This window comes from Pithys albifrons, chromosome 2 (genome assembly GCF_047495875.1).
Source record: "Pithys albifrons albifrons isolate INPA30051 chromosome 2, PitAlb_v1, whole genome shotgun sequence".
NCBI lineage: Eukaryota > Metazoa > Chordata > Aves > Passeriformes > Thamnophilidae > Pithys > Pithys albifrons.
The window spans coordinates 23,832,210-23,855,774 of NC_092459.1; positions in this window are offsets into that span (position 1 = coordinate 23,832,210).

Sequence of the window (23,565 nt, forward strand, 5' to 3'; positions counted from 1 at the left end):
ATAGCTTGGTTATGGTTTAGTGTTACTTCTCTCATCTCATCTCATCTCATTAGCAGATGAACACTTACCTCAGCACCCAAATTCCAACTGCACAGTTGACAGCCTCTGGATTAGACAATTTCAGCAGCTCTAGATGAAATACTTTCTCTTCCCACCAACATAATCTTTCTGCAGTAAGCCTCACCCATTTTGCTCCAGTGCAGATAGTAGGATGGTTGGTGCCTCACAGGTGTAAGCTACTGGTTCTCTTCAGCTCCATCTCAAAGGTCAAGTGTTTTTGGTACCCACTACAAAGTGTGAAGTCTGTACGTTCATTGATGTTTCTGAGACTTAGTGTTGACTGCCTGACTCCCAGCCTTTTATTTATTTGGCACAGGTAGCATGTGGTGAATGACAGCACAAAAGACTGTAAACCAGCTTCCATATTTTAATCTGTTTTTTTCTGCAAGAGGAGGGAGATTGTTTCCTGGCAATCCTCCACAGTTCTGCACAGCCTGAAATTAAATTGCTAGAGCACTGCCCTAAGAGATTTTAATTTACATTTCAATAGTCCAAGTAGCAGTTACTAAATCTCCTTGTTGGAGAAAGCTTAAGGTTCTGAAGTTTTTGATATTGGGGAGAAATATGTGTTTAACTTGGAAGGTCAAGGTGTAATTTCTTCTGCCATGGGAGGGTATGAGCACAGGAATTCTGTCCCTCTATTAGGAGGTCTTAAAAAGTATCAACCCACTGTTTTTAATTACTTCTACCTCAGCTGGGGAGTGATGCAGGAGGAGTAGACCTGCCAAAAGTAATGCTGCTCAGCCTGTGTGCAGAGGAGCACGTGGTTCCTCCTCCCCTCCAACGCATACCCCATTGTGTGTGATTTATTAGCTCACTGTAGACAAAAAGGGGGCCAAATAAGGTCAAGAAGGGCAGCTTGATGCATAGACAAAGGAGGCATGTGCCTAGAAAATCAGGGAAATGACCATGACCTTGTTCCCAAACTGCCCTTGGCAGAGCTCTGGAGAGCTGCGGCATTGACTTCTGGGCTGTGGGTGATGGGAGCAACCCTGGGAGATCCTTCCTCTCCCTGCAATTCCCTCATCTGCCATCCTTCTGCAGACAGAAGAGAAAGCTCTTCCAGGCTGCTGATGGGCTGGCCCTTCCTCCCATTGCCAACCCCTTTCCATCCTTCTGCCCTGTCCCCAATTAGTCCTCTGTAATAGTAGCAGTGAATTGCCTGCGTCATGGAGAGGCTGCAAGACAGCTCCACACTCGATGTCTTGGACAAACTCAAACTGTTTTATGCTGAAATGAGTGCAAGAGAAGATGTAGCAGTTGGTGGAAAATACTGAGCTGTGTTCACAGCACAGGTGGCACAAGGCATTCTGTCCTCTCAGCTGCCTGGGCAGCTGCGAGCGGCAATGCTGCAGTGAGGAAATGGGTTTGTCAGACAGAGTGAAAAACAGGTTACTGTAATGGGGACAGAAGTCTGTTCCTGGATTACTGATGTTTAAAAGAAACCAGACTTCTGGTTTCTGCAGATCTTTTTCTGTTTTCGTCTTGTTCCCTTTCACAAGGAAAGCTTTTCCTCACTACCCCAACCTCCCTGGTACAAGGAGAATGCTGTGGGGATTTATGTTCTCACCTGTCAGTGACTTTTCCAGCCTGTCTCTGTAGCATCCGTGCCAAGGGAAAATGAGATGTGCACTTAGCCCTGACAACACCTGACGATGGTATTCTGGGCTGTAGGGCAAAGCTTTAGGGTATGAAGCTGCTGCACCTTTATCTTTAAAAGTTGCTTCTTTGGATTGTGGCACATCTCTGACTTGCTCCTGTAGACCGTAGGTGCAATGGATGCCTGTCCCATTGCAATGCCAATATCTAGAGGCACACTCAAAAAAAAATGGAAAAAGAAGAGGGAGGACATCCTGATACACAATCTTTTAATAAGATTAGTTGAAAGAATCCCACTGCCAAGCTGTTCTGCAGAGTTAGTCTTTCTACCTTCATTGCATTATTTTTTTCCTTTGGTAGGAAAAATGTATTACAATGTTGGGAAAATCAAAACTTCCAATGAAACAATGATGAGCATCTCTCATCTGACATCAAAATGACTTTTGATACAAGCAGTTGAAGTGCTAAAGATTTTATTTCCAGAAACTGAAAGCACATATTAAATAGAAGAATATTCATCTGAGCATTAGCAGAGTTTTCTCAAGCAGAAATGAAGTGGGAAGCTCCAAGCATCCATCTGATTAGAAGCTAAAAGCATTTGATTTTACCATGGATCATGCTGTGAGGTGGATTTTCAGGGTGTTTCTCTCTTTCTCCCCCCACTTACCTCCCTTTATACTTTCTCTGTTGTGATCTGTTGTCTTTCTTAGGATGTATTCTGTGTCTTTTCTAGAAAATAAACCCCCCCAGTCTCATTTCCCAGATCCCCCCATGCACCATCTGCTCTGTGAATATCCAAGGTGCTCCTGTGTGTGTTGGAAAAGTCAGTTGGGTTTACAGATACAGGGGCAGTATGTTTACCTTAAACCTAAAACCCAGACTCCCCAAACTGAAGAAGCTGTTCCCCGACCAGGACTATTATTCCTTGGGGGTCATCTTCCAGATTGCCTTGGGAGCAGCTGCAGGTGCTGGCAAAGGCCATAAGTGCTATATGACATTACAAGAAAAGGAGCCAGTGTTTTATTACCGTAAAAACGTGGCTTGGTTTCTTAAAAAAAAAGTTATAGCCAGTGAATGTATGAGTCAGTTGGTGACCTCTGATACTGTGGATCTGACTCCCTTAATGCTTGACAAGTGGCTTAAGCTCAGTGCTGGCTTTGGAGGAATGGAGCATGCACTCAGCCCAAGCATAAGCATTTTCTCCAGAATAATGTAGAAGGTAATGTGTTACAATAAAAGGAGCTATAATCATCCTGTAATTCCTATCTTTAGCTATGAAATGCTAGCAGTTTTCAAGAAGCCTGAGAGTGTACCTGCAATGATGTGCCTCTTATTTAGGAAGGAGGAGAAGAAGAAAACTAGAGCTATAAATGGTTCCTGTCAATGCTGGATGTGTTCTCTTCTGACCATGGGCCTGGCATGATGGCTCTCAGGGCATCTCAGTCTCGTGCCAGGCATAAATCTTTTCTTTGCCTCTTTCCTTGCTCCCTACTGCTCAAACCATTGTGTGTTTATGTATTTATGGGTAAAATGCCAGAAATGTTTTGGAAGGGTTCTGGTGTTGGACAGCAGACTCTACAGGGCAGCACTGGAGTTTCCCTGGTGCAGTGCACACTGGGCTGGGTCCTTCAGTGGTGCTGCTCTAACACTTGCCACTGCTCTTTGCTTCATCCTCTGCCACAGAGAATAAAAATAGAGAAGCTCTGCTCTTACTGTCCAGAAATTAATCTGGGAAATAATAAATGGTGATTATAAATTATGCTGCTTTATGGAATACACTGGAGCAGATGTGGTCAGTTGCTTATAATCATGCATTCTGCTTGTTTCTCCAGAAAGAATTTTATTAAAAGAATGAGGTATGATAAAATATAATTATTCAGCAAGTGTTACTAACAGGAAGATAATACAATGCAGTTGTATCTTTTCTATTTAAAGCTGAGAACATTTCTCCACTTTACATACTTCTAGCTTATTTTTCATAGCTGATTCCTTAAGACACTCCTTTATGGTCCTGCCTGGTATGGGCTTAGTTCAAAATAGCCTCAGAATTCCCAGCAGATCCAGAAAAAAAGTGAAATTGCAAAGCCACATAAAATAAAATCCACAAAGTTAGCTTTCAAACTGTAGTATGACTAAGCATTCATTACAGCTCTACTTGGGGGAAAAAACAGGAAAAGAAGTTTCAAACAGACAACTGGAAGAAAAGCTCATTATTTCACTGCTTCTCATAGCTCATCTCAGGGGGTGATTTACAGATCGTTTCTGTAGTCCATTTCCTAGCACAGCTCCATGAGCATCTGTGCTGTGTGGGTGCAGGGGACGGAGTAATGGAGAGAGGGGCTGACCTTCACCTCCCAGTGTCACCATAGGTGCTGTGTTGAGTGACCCAGCCACCAGTGGCTCTCCAGCCACTGGGGACCCCTGAGGACTCATTTGGCAGTGGGAAGTGATCTGCAGCCGATCCTTGGACTCACTGTTAAGTGGACAAACCCATACTCTTCACAGGTGACTGTGTCAATATGTGAGATGAGATGAAGGTTGGCTAAAAATATAAATTCACCTTTAGCCTAGTCAAACACTCTTTCCTGGATTTTTTTCAGTTTAACATTTACTTTGATAGTTTTTATGGTGATCTCTCATTATATTCTGAGGAACTGAGCTTCCTTTTTTGTTCCTTTAGTGCATTTCTGTCAAACAGGCAAATATTTTTTCCTGTATGCTTTCCTCTCATGTAATGTCCTCTTTTTTCCTTTGTCTTCCAGTATGCTGCAGTCCCCATGAAAGTCTCTTGTGATCATTGCCTTGGGCTGAAATTCAAAGCTGGTTGTTTTTCACTGGAGGCTCCCCTTGGCCTCTGTTCATATGCTCACTTACTACATTAAGTAGGTAAGAGCTTTTCTCCTTGAGTCATTGTTTATCTGTTTCCCCATTTTCCAGAGCCTGGTAATAAAGCTGTATTAGGTTACTCATTTGTACGTAGCAACATCCCCTGCTCTGCAGTGACTGGAGGTGGCATAGCCTCAAGATAAAGGAAAACACAACATAAAACATCCCTCTTATGGTGACATGACCTTGAAGGGGATCCCCTCTATCACAAATATTATTGGTCCCTTGTGTGTAAGTAGCATTGCTAAGGACAGTAGTATTGGTGTGTTTATTTTCTGATTTTTTCTCATAGTGCCCAAGGTGAGTAATTGGAATTTCATTCTTGTGTTGCTTACCTGTGATATCCAGAATTCACATCTTACAGGCCAGTTTATCTGTGGAGAGCTAATATATAAAAGTGGTAAATTCTTACAGAGCAATTTTATTTCTTGTGTGCATGCAGATTTGAATTTAGTTTTGCTTATTGTGAAGAAATTTCCTCTCCCCATCCCTCCCTCCCACCCCCCATTTTCTTCTTGCTCTTGCCCTGCTAATGCACCTGGAAAGGACTGAAGTGGATTTTCTTCTGACTTTCCCAACACAAGAGAACCATTAAATAAGATCTGGATTGTGGTGTGAAGCTGAGGTCCCACTTACATATCTGGGAGAACAGTGAAGGCAGAGAAAGGATGTAGCTTGTGAAAAGCTCAGTGATAGAGCATGTGTATTACTCAAGATTATTGTAGAAGGAGCTCTGGGTCAGCTGAAGTCAGAAATACCCATTTCTACCCTTGTGAAACGAACAACTGCTGCTTAAATCATGAAGACATGACAAACCCTCTGATGCTGTTTTTGCAGAATGCATTTGCAAAGTCAATTTTTTTTTGAAACAAGGTTTTGTTAGAGATATACTGGGACCCAGCCTTGAACTGAATAAAACTTTCATGCAGGTGAGACACTGCTTAATGTTATGACTATTTCCTCTGCAGTATGCAATAATGTTTTGTTATGGAAGTTAGGGTCAGTTTTAGATGTCTTTTAACTATAATGTGAATTGCATCCATAAGAAAGAGAAGCACGGGGGCATCATCTTTCTCCTTTCTCTTGGTCACAGTTCCCTATAGTTTCAGGATAAGAGTTGTGAAGGCAAGGACAGTGAGTGTTTCTTTGTGTACATTAAAACCCTTTTTATTGTTAAAGTTTGATATCATCCATGTCGATGTAGTGCCATTGTTCCAGTGGGAAAAGAAGAGACTCCATTGCTCTAGAGTCAATCCTACAGGGACTGAAACAGTAAAGCAGGGCAATCAGCACAAAGCAGACCTTTGATCTTCAAAGTTTGGTGGTGTGCAGGGATCACTACACAAAAAGGAATTATTTAGCAAGGTTAGTGAGAAATGAAATTAAATCTGTGCAAACCTCTGGAGTTTTGGGGTTTTGAACAGCACAGACTTACTAAGAAATTTCTTAGTATCTAATTCCCTCAGCATGCAACTTGTTTATGCCACAGCATCAGAAATCAAGTACGCAAAATAGCAATGCACAAGGATTTTTTTAGCCAGGAGAGTGTATATTCAGGCATCTTTGACTGAGAAATTTACTTTTGAAACGTATGAAAAAAGTTGATATTGGAAAACTGAAACTACAGGCTGATCTCCTACCAAATTGGAGCTTTAGTAACTGAAAGTGGAAAGGAGGGAGAAGGGAAGGTGGGAGAGGACTCTTTGCATCCCTTCTCTGTCATGCTGGGATTTGGGGCTGCCCTGCCTTCCCCAGTGGGACAGCAGGCACTGTTTGTCCTCCTGCCAGGGGGCATGGCATAGTTTTGGCTGTGTATCAATAGCTGTATTTCCAGCATGACATGCTGAAAGCCTCACAGCACTTTCTTATGAAAAGAAAAGCAGATCATGGATTATTTTTCCTTGTCCTGCCCAACCCAGTTTAAACTTGTCAAACATATGTGCAAAGTACTGCACCCTCATGGACATTTGTGGGCACAAGTTTTCTGCAGTAAACAGAAAGCACTGCTTTGAAAATTGCAATCCTAATCCATTTAAATTCAGCAAAACATCTGCTTTAATAGTGGCTGTTTTCTTATCAATATTCTTCTATGGAGAACTGAAGTAGATAAATGTATATTTATCTCTATTAACTACAGATTTATTACAAGTTGCCACTACAACTCGATTAGAAAAATATATTTTTTAAAATGTTTAAACTACATGGGCTTCACCTCATTGAAAAGAAGTGATAACTACTGTTCCCATTATTCTTGTCCATATGGGTATTGCACTACTGCACTCTCTGGTAGCCCTGCTAGAGAGAGGAATTCCTTGACATTTCTTTTCACATTTATATTCACATACATTGCACACAGTTAATGGTGGCTGATACTTTGCTGCTTTAGAAACAAAACAAGAAACTAAAATCTCAATTTTTCCATCTCTATTTCAGGTGATTGAAATGGCAAGGACAAAAATTGCCCCAGTTGTGTCGAGAGTGGTTGCATCAAATAATTAACAGAACTTTTGCTCCTCAGTTTATTGGATCATCTGAAAATGCTTTTAAATACAGTGGTACAGAAATTATGGATATGGCAGATGAAAGGCAACCAAATCATTAAGCATATATTTCTCAGACAAAACTGCAGTGCTAAATAAGAATTCTGAGTTTGTGTTTCTGTTTCATGTCATATTGCAAAGAATGCACAGGTATTTTGTCAAGCACTAGGTTGTGTGTGGGGTTGAGTCTACTGGCTAAGGAACAAAAAGTCATGTAATTTTGTTGATGACATGGATAGTGTGATTGAGTACACCCTCAGCAAGTTTGCCAACACCAAGCTCTGTGGTGTGGTTGACATATTGGAGGGAAGGGATGCCATTCACAAGGACCTGGACAGGCTTGGGAAGTGGGGCTGTGCAAACCTCATGAAGTTCAACAAGGCCAAGTGCAAGGTCCTGGACCTTGGATGGGGAAATCCCAAGCACAAGTACAGACTGAATGGTGAATGGATTAAGATCATCCCTGAAGAGAAGGATTTGTGGGTGTTGGTTGACAAGAAGCTGGACATAGCAATGTGTGTTTGCAGCCCGGAAAGCCAACTGCATCCTGGTCTGCATCAAAAGCAGTGTGAGCAGCAGGTCGAGAGGTGATTCTCCCCATCCACTTTGCTCTAGGGAGACCCTACCTGGATCACTGCATCCGCCTCTGGGGTCCGCAACACAAGAAAAATGTGAACCTGTAGAATGAGTCTAGAGGAAAGCCACAAAGATGATGAGAGGGTTGGAGCACCTCTTCTATGAAGATAGGCTGAGGGAGTTGGGGTTGTTCCATCTGGAGAATGGAAGGCTCCAGGAAGACCTTATAGCAGCCTTCCAGTACCTAAATGGGGCTTACAAGAAAGCTGGAGAGAGACTTTTTGCAAAGGCATGTAGGGATAGGATAAGGGGGAATGGTTTTAAACTGAAAGAGTGCAGATTTAGATCATAGGGAAAAATAACTTTACTGTGCATGTAGTGTTGGAGCACTGGAACAGGTTGCCTGGAGAGCTTGTGGATGCCCCATCTCTAAAAGTGTTTAAGGCCAGGTTGGATGGGGCTCTGAGAAACCTCATCTGGTGGTTGTCATGCCTGCCCATGGTGGGGAAGTTGGAACCGGATGGTCTTTAGGGTCCCTTCCAACCTGGGCCATTCTGTGATTTTATAATTTTTAGTTAAATTGTTGTACATACTCTCTGAAGCAACTACAAGTGTCAGATTCTTCACCTGGGGCGCAGGGTAACCCTGGCTTTGTGTATAGACTAGGAAACTAGAGACTGGACAGCAGTGCTGTTGAAAGACACCTGGGAGTCCTGGTTTGATGGCAAGTTGAACATGAGTCAGCCAGGAGGGCCAACCCTGTCCTGGGGGGCATCAGGCACAGCATTGCCAGCTGGTCAAGGGAGGGGATTGTCCCACTCTGCTCTGCCCTGACGTGGCCTCACCTTGAATATTGTGTGCAGTTTTGAGCACCACAATATAAGAAAGATATTAAGCTCTAAGAGAACATCCAAAGGAGGGCAACGAGGATGGTGAAGGGCCTTGAGGGGAAGCTGTATGAGGAGCATCTGAGGGCACTTGGTCTGTTCATCCTGGAGAGGAGGAGACTGAGGGGAGACCTCATTGTAGTTAAAACTTCCTTGTGAGGGGAAGAGGAGGGGCAGGTACCAATCGCTTCACTTTGATACCTGGTGACAGGACTTTAGGAAATGGCAGGCGGCTGAGTCAGAGGAGGGTTAGGTTGAATGTTGGTAAAAAGTTTTTAACCCGGAAGGTTGTTGAGCACTGGAACAGGCTCCCCAGGAAAGTGCCATAACACGAAGCCTGAGTTCAAGGAGTGTTTGGACATCCCTCTCAGGCACATGGTGTGACTCTTGGGGTGTTCTGCATAGGGCCAGGAGTTGGACTCAATGACCCTGATGGGTCCCTTCTAACTCAGCATATTCTATGATTCTATGATAATGTCACCTGCTAAATGCTAAGACAGAGCTAGGTGCTGAGAGTGTCCCGTATCTGCACTGTATCTAGGGGGATAATTCATGTTTACTAAAGACTACTAGGGGTATATATGTTCATATATTTCAGGATGACTTGCATAAAGGTGCTATTTGGTGTGGGTTTTTTTAATTAAGAAGACTCTCTGTCACTGCTATTCCATCTTATTCCAGCAGAAAGCACTTGCCTGCCCAGAGTGAAACAAATCTCCAGGAACTAACCACAGCTTCGAACACCAGAGAAGTTTCATTATGTTACAGAGTGCTGCATATTGGCTGGCTGCTTCTCAAGTTAAAGATTTATGATATATTTAAAATGGATGCAAACTGGAATTACCAGTTTTAAACTATTAATGGAAGACCAGTAGACTTCAGATAAGGTCAGTTGTTGTGCACCATTGGGAAAGAATAGATTCAATATAATTCAGATCAATGTGCTTCAGTACAGTCTCTTAAAATATCCTACATTCCAGGCAGCCTGTAAACTCTAACCATTTCCTGAAGCAATTAACGAAGTATAATGTAAAGCAAAGCAGAGATGAAAACAAAAATGAACTATTGACTGTAAAACACAGAGTAAACCTCATGTCTCTTCTATCTTAGCCATAGCTAAATGCTGTTAATCATCTGCTCTTTGTTGCATTGTAAGGTGAACAGCTGAGATTTTAAGTGATTTATATGCCTGTTGTTCATTTTGCAATGCAAATGCCTGGAAGTTCAAGTACTATGCTGCCAAATGTCAGCTGGGAAGAGGTAACCTGCAGCTTTTTGTGCCCTGGGTGTACCTAGAGCTCCTTTTGAGTCATCCCTACAGAAGGTATGACCTTTTTCTCAATTGTTCATAAAAAACTGGCTGTGTAAGTACCAGCATACTATCAGAATATCTTACCTTTCCAAATCCTGCAGCACAACTCTATCTAGTGTGAATATTTACATATGACCAAGATCTGGGGTCATGCATCTGGTAGCATTGCCACAGGCACTTACAGACCAAGGTCTGAACATAAGCATTTTGTACAGCTAAATTCGAATGTGTTTGTTTTGGAAGAAATAAATCTAAAGTAAGAATAAAAAGTAGACCATGACTCTTACATGGACAGAGAGGATAAAAGACAGTTTCAGTCCTTCTATTTTTCTTGTGCGAGAACTAATTAAACCTCTTGGGCCAAATTATTAGCTTAAAGCAATGCCTGGGTTGAAATGTGGATGTTTTATATGTGTTTATAAACTGCTGATCATTAGAGGCTAAGTTCAGACTTCATGCAAGTAAAAGGACCTTGGCCTTCATCCTGCCATAGGGTAGGAAATCTGTGTAGCTGCTCAGCACAAGCCTCACACTGCAACCCTCTAGTGCCACAGAAGTGGCTTTAAAATGATCTTTCTTATTTTTCTTTTCTTTTTTTTTCCCCCCAAGAATCTAAAAATGTGACATTAAAAAACCCACAAATTTGTTGGCTGTCTTTATACTTTAGGTGTACCTTTGTGCCCTGAACTTGTCTAAAACTCAAATCGTCTCTCAATATCTTTAATCTTGATTCAGTTATTTCTGAGTACCTGATGACAAAATTTGTGATTAACAGTAATGCCAAGAAATACCTGCCTGTTTCTCACCTTGTTTTTTCTAGCCTTGTGCTCTCTTCAAGCTTAGACCCAGTGCTCCCTCAAGTAAAAAAGACAGCAGTTTATGAAACTTTTTGCAGAAGGGATATCTGTATGTGCCTTAGTTGTCTGGTTCAGTTTGGCACTTTACAGTATGTTTTTTTCCAAGAGAAGAATAATACATTTTGGTAGTTACTTTAACAGGGAAATGCTGAACTGCTGTTGGATGGAACTATGTATTTTCTGTTCCATCAGCCTAGTGTTGTCTTTTGTTACTATTTACTTTTTGGATTTGTCTTGGTTTGAGATAGCAAACTGCAACCCCCCCCCCCCCTCCAAGTACAGAGGGAAACGCCTCCCTCCTACAGCCAAGGACAGGGTGAAAAAGAGAGGGGAAAGAAAAAACCACTTCAAACCATGTTTATACTAAAACTACATATATTTTTACAGAAAGGAAGAGACTATTAGAAGAGAGTACAAAGATACACTCACACAAGTCTGCAACAACACATTCCTCACTTCTTAATGAACACATTACTTAAGAAAGAACTTATTCCCCAGGGAGACAAACTCAAGCAGAAAGGAGAGACCCAGAACAACACATTTTACTTTCTTGAGATACCCTGACAGCCAGTGGTGGGCCTGGTCCTCTCCATCCCCCCTGGGACAGCATCGTGCGTCCTCCCAAGAGGAAGGCTAAGAAACGACTGCCTTAACCACTCCCACACTGGTTCCTACTTCCCTGGAGATGATGTCATAATGTGGTATGGAATACAAAATTACTGGCTAGAAGAGGTCAGCTGTTAGCTCAGCCCAGCTCAAGTCAGCTGAAAGCTTCGGCCTGGCCTGGACTTCAGACCTCAAATCTAGGCCCACCTAGGTGAACCCATACAGGATTGCATTAAATTGTTTGTTAAAGGCATTAAACTCTTTGTTTGTGTGGAATGGGTAGTTGACTAGTTTTCTTTACCTGAAAAGACCTGAAATGGCCTCAAGCTGCATCAGAGGAGGTTCAGGTTGGGTCAGGAGGAATTTCTTAAATGAAAGAATTGTCAAGTATTGAAATGGACTACTCAGGGAGGTGGTGGAGTCACCATCCCTGGAAGGATTCAAGAAATGGCTGGACATGAGCCTTAATGCTGTGGTTTTGTTGACATGGTGGTGTTGGTCAAAGGTTGGACTCTCTGATCTTTGAGGTCTTTTCCAACCTTAATAATTATATGAATCTATGAAATTTGAAATCTGTTGCTGCATGGAACTGTGATGGTTCCCAGAAGATGAGATGTGCTCTTTTAATGTTTAAGTAGAATATATATATATATATATATATATATATATATATATATATATATATATATATGTGTGTGTGTGTATATATATATGTGTGTGTGTATATATATATATATATATATATATATATATGTAATTTTGGAAAAAACCCATATTCACATCCTAACACACAACTTGAAATTCTCTATGATTTTATGAAGATTCTCGACAAATTTCAGTTTGCCTTTCTGGCTTTCTGGCTTTCTGGCTTTTTTTTTAAGCAACCAGCATGTACAGACTTGTAAGTCTCCTGTATTGAGGGTGTCAATCCCTTGAGAACTGTAACTTCCTGGATACCTGCAGAGTACTCTGTATATTTCCAGATAATTTTTCCCCTTCCCAAAGCTTTGTCAAACCTTTTTCATTAATCTGTAGTAGTTCTAATATGTTTTTTAATGTTTTATAAGTCTATTTAATAAATCCATTATACAGCAGTATAAAAGTAATTTGAATCATCTATTCTTCAATAGTCATAGCTTGTGTCCACACTAACAGGATAAACAGATCCATAGGTCTTTCTACATCACCACCTATTTATTCTTTTCTCAAACTTGACTTATGTGGTAGACTTTACTTAATTCCCTATTTATAAACAGCAATACCATATACCTCTACTTGGTTAACAAGGCTGTGTGACTGCAGAGCTCTTCAGTCATGCTTTGATTATGTTTATCTTCAAGTTTTTCACTTCACATTATCTTTTCATACAGATTACAGGTGGATCTAGAGACCACTGAGGTAAATCTGAGGCTTTGCACTGACTTTAGTGAGCCTTATTTCTGCCTTCATGGGAACATCCAAACTTTTATATGAAAAATATAAGCTGGAAATACCTTTGTCTGTTTTCTGTTAAGTAAATTCATAATTAGCATTTATTATTTAAAGTCATGTCATCCTGATGTCTTGTGATTATGATGTCCAAATAACAGAACCTTTTATTAAGCTAACTCTTGCCATTCCGAATGACTGACTGTTGCCCTTCAGACAAGCTCTCTTAAACTTTTAATTTGGTTCTAATTCTCCACAAAGCTTCCAGCACTGCAGTAATATATTTTATGCAGGTATGTTTTCTTCACCATAGACTGCTGGGATAAAATGCTGTTACACTAACTCATCATTATGCATTTCATAATCTGTCAAACTCATGTACCATTTGAAAGGAGACTTTCCCCAGTTCATATATATAGAAGGAGTTCATATTTGTTCTGCAAGTAATTTCTCACTTCTGAAATTCATTCCTTGCTATGTGCAAAGGTTGTGTTAGGCTTCTGCCTGTGGTTTCAGATTTACGGCTGCAGTGATATTGCTAATCACAGACAGCAAGTGTGAGATGGAAAAAAGAGTCAGGAATAGTTGGCAGCTCCCTGAGAAGCTATATTAAATCTTCAGATATTAATCATTTCAACAAGGAGGAAGAATAAGAAGTGCTATAAGAAAAAGGTTAGCTAAAAGCAAATTCTAAGCCTAATTGGAGTGGATATGGAGATTGGTCAAGTCACTAAGGATGAATTGTAAAGAACTAAATAGGAATGAGAGAGAAAAATCAGGAAATCCAAGACATGCGAAGATAAGTAAACCAAGAACATGCAGTATAAAATACATATTATATATATATTATTCATTAATTCATATTATTCATTATATTCATAGGATATTCTGAGTTGGAAAGGGCGCATAAAGATCATCAAGTCCAACTCTTACATGATTGGCTCATACAAGGATCAGACCCATGACCTTGCTGTTCTTAATACCATGCTCTTACCAACTGAGCTAACCTCAGGGTACAACAGGGAAAAAACCATTCCACTCAGTGAAGAGGAAAAGTTGTGGACAGATGAAACAATATATGGAAATATTTAAAGCCTTCTTAGCTCCATTTCTCAGATTACCACTTGATGAACTGCTATTTAGATAGGCAATAAGTGGATGAAAGCTCAAGTTAGACCAGTTGAAAAACAGATGGGAGAACACTTAAAGCAGTTTAACATATTATCTGGATCAGAACACCTGGGCCAGGATATTGTGAGAACTGTCTGAATTGGTCATGAGTCATTATTAATCTTTGTGTGTTTGTAGAGGGTAAGTGAAATTCTGAGGACTGAAAGCTTGGTACCTATCTTTATCTTAATAAGAATAGGAGGCTTTTATTCTTTATTCTGAATAGGAGGGAAAGTAAGGCCTCCAAATATTAATTTTTGTTTTCTCTGGATAGGATAAACAAAATGAGGTTTTAGTGTAGTGAGCAAGTTTGGATGAGATGGTAAAACAAAAGAGTTCCCCTAAACTCTTCTAATGTTAAAGGAAATTGTGGAAACAGGTTGCTTAGAGAGGTTTTGAGAGCACAGTTTTGGTGCATTGATAAGATTAGGTTAGTCAAGCATCTGCCAGGATAGGCACGTTTGACCCTGTTTAAAGGTAAGAAATGGATTATATTGTCTCTCAAGGATCCTTTCAGGTTATATAACTGCCTTTTTATAATCTCATTATTAAAAATACCTATTTTGAGTATGTCCGTATCTTCTGTTATTTATCAATATATAGCAATCCTTGCAGCTGAACTCTCTTTTGTTTTCACATCTGATATTTCCTATTTGAAAAATAAACCTTTAAAAAATGACCACTTTTTGGGTTTCCCCTCACTGAAATGTATGAAAACCTTGTGGGAAAGCCTCCTCTGAATGACTACAACTGAGTAACATTATAAAAAATTCATGAAGAGCTACCCAAAAATACAGGAGAAAAAAATCTCATGGAAATGTGTTACTAAGCAGAAGGGATTTATAAAAGAGGTAGAAACAATAACAATCAGTAGTGAAAAGAGGTCAACAATAAAAGCATATTTTCAAAAGATAAGTAGCTAGCACTTTAATTTAGTGTGGTGTTTCTGCCTGAGTCTGTAAAATGAACATGGACAGTCTGAATGCACATTCTTTCGGGAAGGACAAGATGGTAACACTTTGACCTGCTCTGCTCAACTGCTTTCCAAGGGTTCAGTTTCTTAAATTGAGAGATAGTCAGCAACATATAACAGGTTGCACAACCATATCTTCTCTTTCCCCATTCTTAAGCCCTCTGTAAATCCTAAGTGCTAGTCTAACACCCACTCTGCCAAGAAAACGACCTTCTGTGTATGTTCAATTAGACAAATGGTATAAGGGCTCAAATTATAGATGTGCAAAAAACCCTAAGAGAGATTAAGCAAATTATGAAGATTTGAGGTAGGGCTCATAATCCAATCTGTATGCTGTCACCTCTATGTATCTATTAGCTGGGAGAAAGGGGCAGCAGGCAGCATCCTGCTGCAAGGTGACTGGAGGGTCATAGGACTTCCTGTGCCCCTCAGCTGCCTAACAGGATACAGACCATGTGCTGGCCAGAAAGGTCTCCTTTGCTGATTATTGCAAAATTATACAAAGCCTCAAGCTTTCATCTTTTTTTCAATGTAATAATGCTCCATTGCTTTCCAGGAGAGCTATGGATTCCTGTGTAGTCTATTTATTAGACTGTTTATAATAGAATGCTGATTTTAGTTACTTTTTGTGGACCTAGAATATGAATTTCTTGGGAGTCTGTAGGCCATAGGAGGAAAATCACTGCATTAACCACGCAGTGTAAATGATGACTGCAGAGGGCTGTACAATTTCTACGATTAATAGCTGTCCCTGTGTTGTGGGAGACCCAGATCAGAAATTATTGTTCCATTGTGCTAACTAAAAAATTGCCAAATCTTCATGTTTTCATCTTTTCATGGTTTCCATTCTGAAGGGTTTATAATCTATGTTTTAAGCCTGTAGAGAGACTTGACAAGCGGTTTGTGAACAGTGTAACAGAGATAATTTTGTGCAATTAACCTGACAGCAGTGGTCACAGACTGTCTTCTGCCCTCTCAGCTTCTGCTTAACCATGGGCTATGGCTGCTTTTAACAAGGGGTCTCAAATTTTGTTATCCCTTGGGCCTTCTCCTTTCTTCAAAGGCAACTTCAGAGCCTTTAGTTTCATTTCTGGACCCTTCCATTTCTTCCTAAGCCTTCTTCATACCTCCCCACAACCTTTTTTATTGTTTTCCTCTGATATTCAGCCCTTTCTAATTTTGGTTTGCCAAAGCAAAGTACTTTGCATTTCAAACAGGCGTTACAGCAAATAATCCCTACTAACCTCTCATTGTGCACTCTGTGTTTTTGGTTTGTAACACGCTTGCTTTAGGTGGCTGCCTGTTATTTTTCTATGTTTATGATTCTTATTTTAGAGACTGGGATTTTTGGCAACACCTGCTAAAGTGGGATTTAAATCTGTTGGCACCTAGATGCCTGTTAGAGACCTTTCTTAAATGATATTAGAAGTAGAATAACTAGAAAGAATATAATAACTTTTGGTTTTGAATACACAAAAATTAAACTATCTGAAATCTTACTGCAAAAGCATATGGGGTTTTCTTTGGGGGGGGAGGGGGGAGGAGGAAATAAAGGGAATATTCTAATTTTGCTTGATGCTGGTTAGCAATTTAGAGAATTTTCCCCAGAGTTATAAACTAGTATTTTATGTTTGACTATATAAAAAGTTGATAAATAATTTTAGTTTCATTTACAACAGAAAAATCCGAAAAATGACCAGTTTGAATTGCATTGATAAAAGTAGTACCAGCCTGAAACTTTGTTCAGTGCTGTATTTAACTCACTTGGAGCGAGTCTTACACAAGCAACACTTAAAGGATTCATGCCATACAGTTCAGGCAATATATTTTGGCTATGTGAAAGGTATATATGTGAAACCATAGTCACGATTCCGATTCCTGGAGGTATTTAAAAGATGTGTAGATGTGGCACTTGGGGACACGGTTTAGTGGTGGTTTTGACAGTGCTACATTAACAGTTGGACTTGATGACCTTGAATTAGCTAAATGATCTAAAATGATCTGAACAATTTTATGATACTAAGATTCTATATGTGAGGGCTTCTTTTTCTCCTTTGGTTTCACTTTTATCTAAGCAACACTTAACTAAAACAAAAAACTCTGTCTTAGAAACATCCTTATACGTCTGGAAACACTGTTGCAATTACACTGTTGTTATCATCCAAAAGATCAAAACTTTCAGGGCAGAAAAAAAATCAGTAAGGGCCTTTATAACAAGTTTTGGTAGTGTCATTCTGCCTTTAACTAGAGACTGAACCAATTTTCCTTCTTCCCTTCCCTTCCCTTCCCTTCCCTTCCCTTCCCTTCCCTTCCCTTCCCTTCCCTTCCCTTCCCTTCCCTTCCCTTCCCTTCCCTTCCCTTCCCTTCCCTTCCCTTCCCTTCCCTTCCCTTCCCTTCCCTTCCCTTCCCTTCCCTTCCCTTCCCTTCCCTTCCCTTCCCTTCCCTTCCCTTCCCTTCCCTTCCCTTCCCTTCCCTTCCCTTCCCTTCCCTTCCCTTCCCTTCCCTTCCCTTCCCTTCCCTTCCCTTCCCTTCCCTTCCCTTCCCTTCCCTTCCCTTCCCTTCCCTTCCCTTCCCTTCTTTCCCTCCCTTCCTCCCTCCCTTCTTTCCCTTCCTTCCCATTAAATTAGTTAATTTCCCACGTATTTCTCACTGCAATAATAAATTAAACATGAAGATGAGCATAGCAGCTAAAGTTTAGATTCTGCATTTCCTTGCCAGAAATTTTTAGCAAAGTGACTGTGTGTGCAGATTACACACATCTTAATTCCAGAGATCACTATCTCAGTCAATTACTTTAAAATAACTTATATCTTTGAAATATAAAATGTGATGAAGAAACTTTAATGTTGAATAAGGAAGGTGTCGGTAACTACCCAACCAAGGGCAAGACTGAAACATATGGCCACATTTTCGCAGCTTTCATTGACCTCATGGGAGCTCTCAGTAAAAAAATCAATGACAGGGTCTCTGATGTATGAGAGTAAGAACTATGTGCATGTGTGCCAGAGGTAATAAGACATGTGTCTTGTATTACAGATGATTTGCTTTTGAGTAAATATGCTCTAAAGAGTATGAAAACTAGTATTTTCTCTATCTGAAAAAAGCAATGACATTTTACCTAAAAATACATCAAAATACCAAACCCCAACCCCATGCTTCTACACAGAAAAGCACTGAAACTGAAGCATCAAAGTCCGTGATATAGTTGATTTTCTCATTTCCTTTGCTCACTTATGCCAGTTTCATTGTAGATCTGCCTCTGTATTCTTGTACTGGCACTTCTGCCTTCTTCAAAAGTTAGTGCAACCTCCATTACTCTCAGAAGTCAGGCTCTCCTAAAGAGACCTGTCAGAAAAGGCACTCAGCAGCCCTGACAAATAACTGTCAAGACTTTGATTTCACAGAGTGCAATAATTTGTGGTCTTAGCCTTTCATTCAATAAGTCCTGTTGCCCGAGTCCATCTGTCCACAGTGGTTAAGCACATACATTTAACCCATGATTCCTCAAGTGGCAGATGGTGTGGTTAAAACCACATTGAGCCCTAGTTACTATCAGAGATCCCATAAATGCTTGCAGTCTTACTCTAACTTTTTAACCCTCTCCTGGAGGGACAGAGAAGTTCTGTGACTAGCACCGTTAGCTGAGAAGGAGTCCTAGACTATTCCCAGCAAAAGAAACATTTTCACACAGTGGACAGGAAGAGGTCAGTATAAACAGGATGGTTTTTCTGTGGGAACACCTGTATTTGTGTAATAGTAAGCATTCTTGCATGGACCTATATGCCAAGTATTCAGGCTATTGGTATAATGCAGGTGCATCATGAGCCTAACAGTTCTGGGGTTTTTTTTAAATTCTTTTTCAGTCCCTGGTTTTTATGTCCTTTAAATTTGGTGCCGTCTTTTCCCTGTCCTCTCCCTTTCTTTGTTATCATAATCACATCTGCTTTAACAGCAACAATTTTAGCATCTTTCATTTCTGATGGGCATTAGGCGTATTGATTTAACACATGCCTTGGTATGTTCCTTTTCCTGTTCAGGGTTTATTGGGAGGCAGACTGGTAGTTGATACATGCATTTTTTTGTTCTCCATATATGAGACCCTGATAGGACACATAAAAAATTGCTGTTCTATTTTTACTGAAAACAAAACCGAAGAATGTTTTGAAGATATATTCCAGTTATAACTTTACAAGTGAGTACAACAACTTCCTCAACATTTCTATTTATTGGCAAGATGTTGTGAAAAGGAAGTATTTCCTTCCATCATTTCTTTTTATCTTCTCTTTTCATTTCCTGGATTTTATTTGCAAACAATTTGACAAGAGCTTTCTCTCAAAACCTGGAGTATTTTTGTTACACTGCTGCTTTTAAAAATCACCAGGTTCTGATGAAAAAGAGATAAATTTAGAAGCAGATCCTGGTGTCCAAAGTGGGTCTTTTCACTGATATGTCATGAGCCACTGATTCCGCAATGGACAAAAAGGCTCCCAGGAAAAGGTTTTTTAATAGGAAAAATTCTATCCTAATGGAAAACACTTTGGAAGAGTAAAAAGACAGTGCCTGGTGAATTAGACATGGCACATCTGCCTCAAAGAGCATATGAACAGAATTAGTCTTCTACAGCATTAAGCAAACCAGTAAAAAGAGCAGTTTCAATTTATTGTGGTATATATATGCATTGTTCTGGGGTACCTGTACCTTCACTGGTTATCTTCAATTTTTTTCCTCATCCTATTGTTCTCACTGAATTTATGCATGTGTTTGCATGTTGTCATAATGGCTTTGCCTTGCCCACTCTGTTTTGTTCTCGCATCTTGTGTGTCTGAAATGAGTCAAATACAAAAGGAGAGAGAAAGCCTCTGTGGTAGATTTTCCTTCACATTATTTTAGAAGAGAGTAGTTCATTGCAATGGTAATGGCGAGCACGTGGCATAGGGTAAATGTTACAAAATATTCCTTGCAGACATCTATCATCTTTTATTGTTGAACACTCAATATTCTGCTCACAGTAAGGATATAATTCACTCTGGGCAATAGAGACCAAGCTGCATGCTACGCTACTTGCAACAAACTTCTGCAGTGTTTAGCCAGGGTGGTGCATGAATAGAGACCACTGTCCATAAACCACCCTGCTGCGGTTTGGGTGCTGACAATAACATGTACTCAGCTGAGGAAGGTCAACTGTCAAATGGATTTATAAGAGAGATTGACCGGTCCCAAAAGCACTGATTTCATTCTAACAGGACTGATTTGCTTAGACTGTGTGTATGGCATATGTTTATAGGGTCTAAAATGTGCATATTAAGGATGTGGATATAATACTGCTCTACAGAATTGAGAAATTTCCGTATTCTGTCAAGGAAGAACAATCTTGTACTATCCATGAGGCCAGACTAGATGGTCATAGTCATTCCACATGGCCTTAAAATTTATGAGTAGAAGCATAATGGCCCACAAAACCTACTAACAATTAAGCTAGGCAGACCTGGTTTTCCTCTCAAACAGATGAAGATATTGAAAAAAAATATAGAAAGACCTCTTGAAGCTGCTTTTTAAAATGAAAGGATAATAATAATTCTGAACTACCTAAGGGTGTTTTGTGGCTTGTTTAGTGCTTTCACTGCACATTCAAGGTTTTCCTATAAAAGGCGCTGCTGAGTATTGCTATTATTAATGAAGGACCATAATGGTTCTAAATTTAGAGTTATTGTTCAATATAGAGTTTAAGCTTTTTACCTGGGTTACAGCCACGAGTGCCTGCAAGTAAGCAGTCCCTGCCAATTACTGACACTGATATACATAAGATAGTGCCTGCTTGTGTCTCATTATTTTGATTTGATGGCACCATAGCACAAACATTCAGAATGCTAAAACCTCAAGAGAAGATGAACATGCTGACAACATGAGCATAAAGCTGTCAATGGTAGAAAACCTTGAGCATGTCTCCAAGCAGTGCTTTTGCCAAACCGTGAGCTGAACATGCCCTTTGAAAACTGTAACACAAGTAGTAGTCTAAAGTTTAAGCATACACATCCTAGCAAAAAAGCTCCACCACTCTATAAAAATGCTAAAACCCCCCACTTTCTATCTATAGAACATATATATATATAATTATATATAACTTTTGGATGCTATATATTCAGAATAGCCGTAGTTTGAAAAATGTAAAGGTTAGCTTACTTATATTAGCATTTAAGGCTATCTAGAAATGTGTGGGCAGCAGTAAGAATTTCTGTTAATTTGCAATGAGCTATTAAATATTTACGAGACCACCCATGTTCATTGCTTCTTTGGTCTTAACTCCAACGTACAGAGTCCCTGATACTGGTTTGGAGTATGTAATTCCCTTAGGGTATGGAGAGGTGAGAAGGTCTTTGAGAAATATGGGCAGCTGGCAGGCTGTGATGGCACAGTACTCACAATGGAATAAGAGCAGAGGGAAGGAGACACAGGCCTCGTGGCTACCACCATCATGTCCAGTGTGGTGGTCCCACTGCTCTTCTTGGTGAGAAGGTTTTGTTCAGGGTAAGTCTTCCTGGAGGATATAATTACATACAGCAATTCCTACCCTGCAAGAGTCAGAGAACCTCCCATTTAGCACAAGTGGAGAGATATCTCAAGGTCTCTTCCAGATGTACTGTCTACAGATTTACTCTAGAGTAGCTCATAAGGATTCTGAAGGCTAATCAGAGAAATCTTGAAAATGTGGTTAGTGCTGACATCTTGTCACCAGTGCTTTTCTTCCAAGTACTTTCAAGTTTAGCCTGGAGAAGAGGAGGCTCAGAGGTGACCTCATCACTGTCTATAACTACCTGAAGGGAAGTTCTAGCCAGGTGGGGGCTGGTGTCTTCTCCCAGGCACTCAGCAATAGGACAAGGGGGCATGGGCTTAAGCTCTGCCAGGGGAAATTTAAGTTGGATATCAGAAAAAAATTCTTTCCAGAGAGAGTAATCAGGCATTGGAATGGGCTGCCCAGAGAGGTGGTGGATTCACCATCCCTAGAGATTTTTAAATGCAGATTGGATGTGGCGCTGAGTGCCATAATCTAGTAAATGGACTAGAGTTGGACCAAGGGTTGGAATCGATGATCTTGGAGGCCTTTTCCAACCCAATCGATTCTATGATTCTATGATTCTAAGTCAGTCTTCTAGTTAAGGTGGAATGAAAATGACCCTCGTATCTGTTTATGAGAAGTATTTTATTTGATGGAGGTTAATGTATACCAGATGTAAAACATACTGCAAGGACAGCTTCTCCTGGGAAAACAACGAATCCATGTTTAGTGGTTAAATAGTTTTTGTGTTGCATCAATCTCTTGTGTAAAGAAGAGACACCTGATCTTCCATCCTCTTATTTATTAAAGGAAAAAAAAATATTTGAATAACAGAGATACCATTCCTTAGTAAAGGTTAAACATAGTGTTAACTCACTCATATCCTCAAAAATAAGTATATGTATTTGACAATCCCTATTTTTCCCCATAAAAGAAACATTTTTGCTTTTACTTTTGGAATTCACACTTGACTTATTCAATAAAATATAAATAGGCCCCAGTGTAGCACAAACTCACATCAAGAACAAAATGCTGTCACAAAAGTGATTTACCACACAGGAGCCTGCTGTTATCATTTCTTTACTCTGCAGGCTCATATTGCTGAAAAAAATGTGAGTCAAACCTAATTCTTTGCAATCAGAAAATAGATGGTTGAATTATTTAATATATGAGAGACCGAAGTCATATGAACACAAAAGGCTAGCAACTTTCTAGTCTCCAGAGACATTTGTAAATCCTGTATCCCTGAAAGTTATATACTGTTTATCTAGGTCAGGCTGCCAAATGAAATACATATTTATATATTTTCCATTCCAAGCTAAGCATCATGTCAAAAATGTCAACAGGAAGTATGAGCAAAAATATAGCAATTAGCTATATTAGTACCCATTAGCTTTGTGCTTACATTAAGTTCTTTTCTAAAGGAAGTTCATTTTCCATGTCTACTAACTGGCAAGTGATTTCTCGCTGCCCTTATCTCCACCCTTGAGCCTTTCATTGTATTTTCTCTCCCCTGTCCAGATGAGGAAGGCAGTAATAGAGCAGCTTGGGTCGGCACCCGGCATCCAGCCAGGGTCAACCCACCACAGTAATACATTACAATAAATATCTATAAAAGGGGAAGAAAATTGGGGGGTTTTAGGTGAGTGGTCATGCTAGGATTGAACAAAAAAGACAGCCCTGCCTAGAGTTGAAGTGCCCTACTCCTTAACAAAACTAAGTGTGATTTTGTGCAGGTCTTGGCAGACTTGTCCATCTCTTTTCTCAGGCTACAATTTGATCACTTTCCAATCTGCTTTTCCTCTGCTAGGATGAAGACAGTAAACACTTCTGAAATGGTTATAAACTGTCCACTGTCTCTGCTGAGCAAATAAGCCATGGCATTGTGATGGTGCTCCGGAGCCGCAGTGGGACCCAAGCCATCAGCAGTGCCTTTGCATGTAACAGCAGCAAAGGTGCCTTCCTCTTCCCTCTCATACCTTTGTTATCCACAAGCATGGATGACATCCTCAGGGTCACTCACCTACAAAATCACTTAGAAATAGGAAATGCCAAAAAGGGAGCAGGGAGAACTGTAAAGTAGGGGAAAGAGAAAAATTCTGAGATAAGGAAATGCTA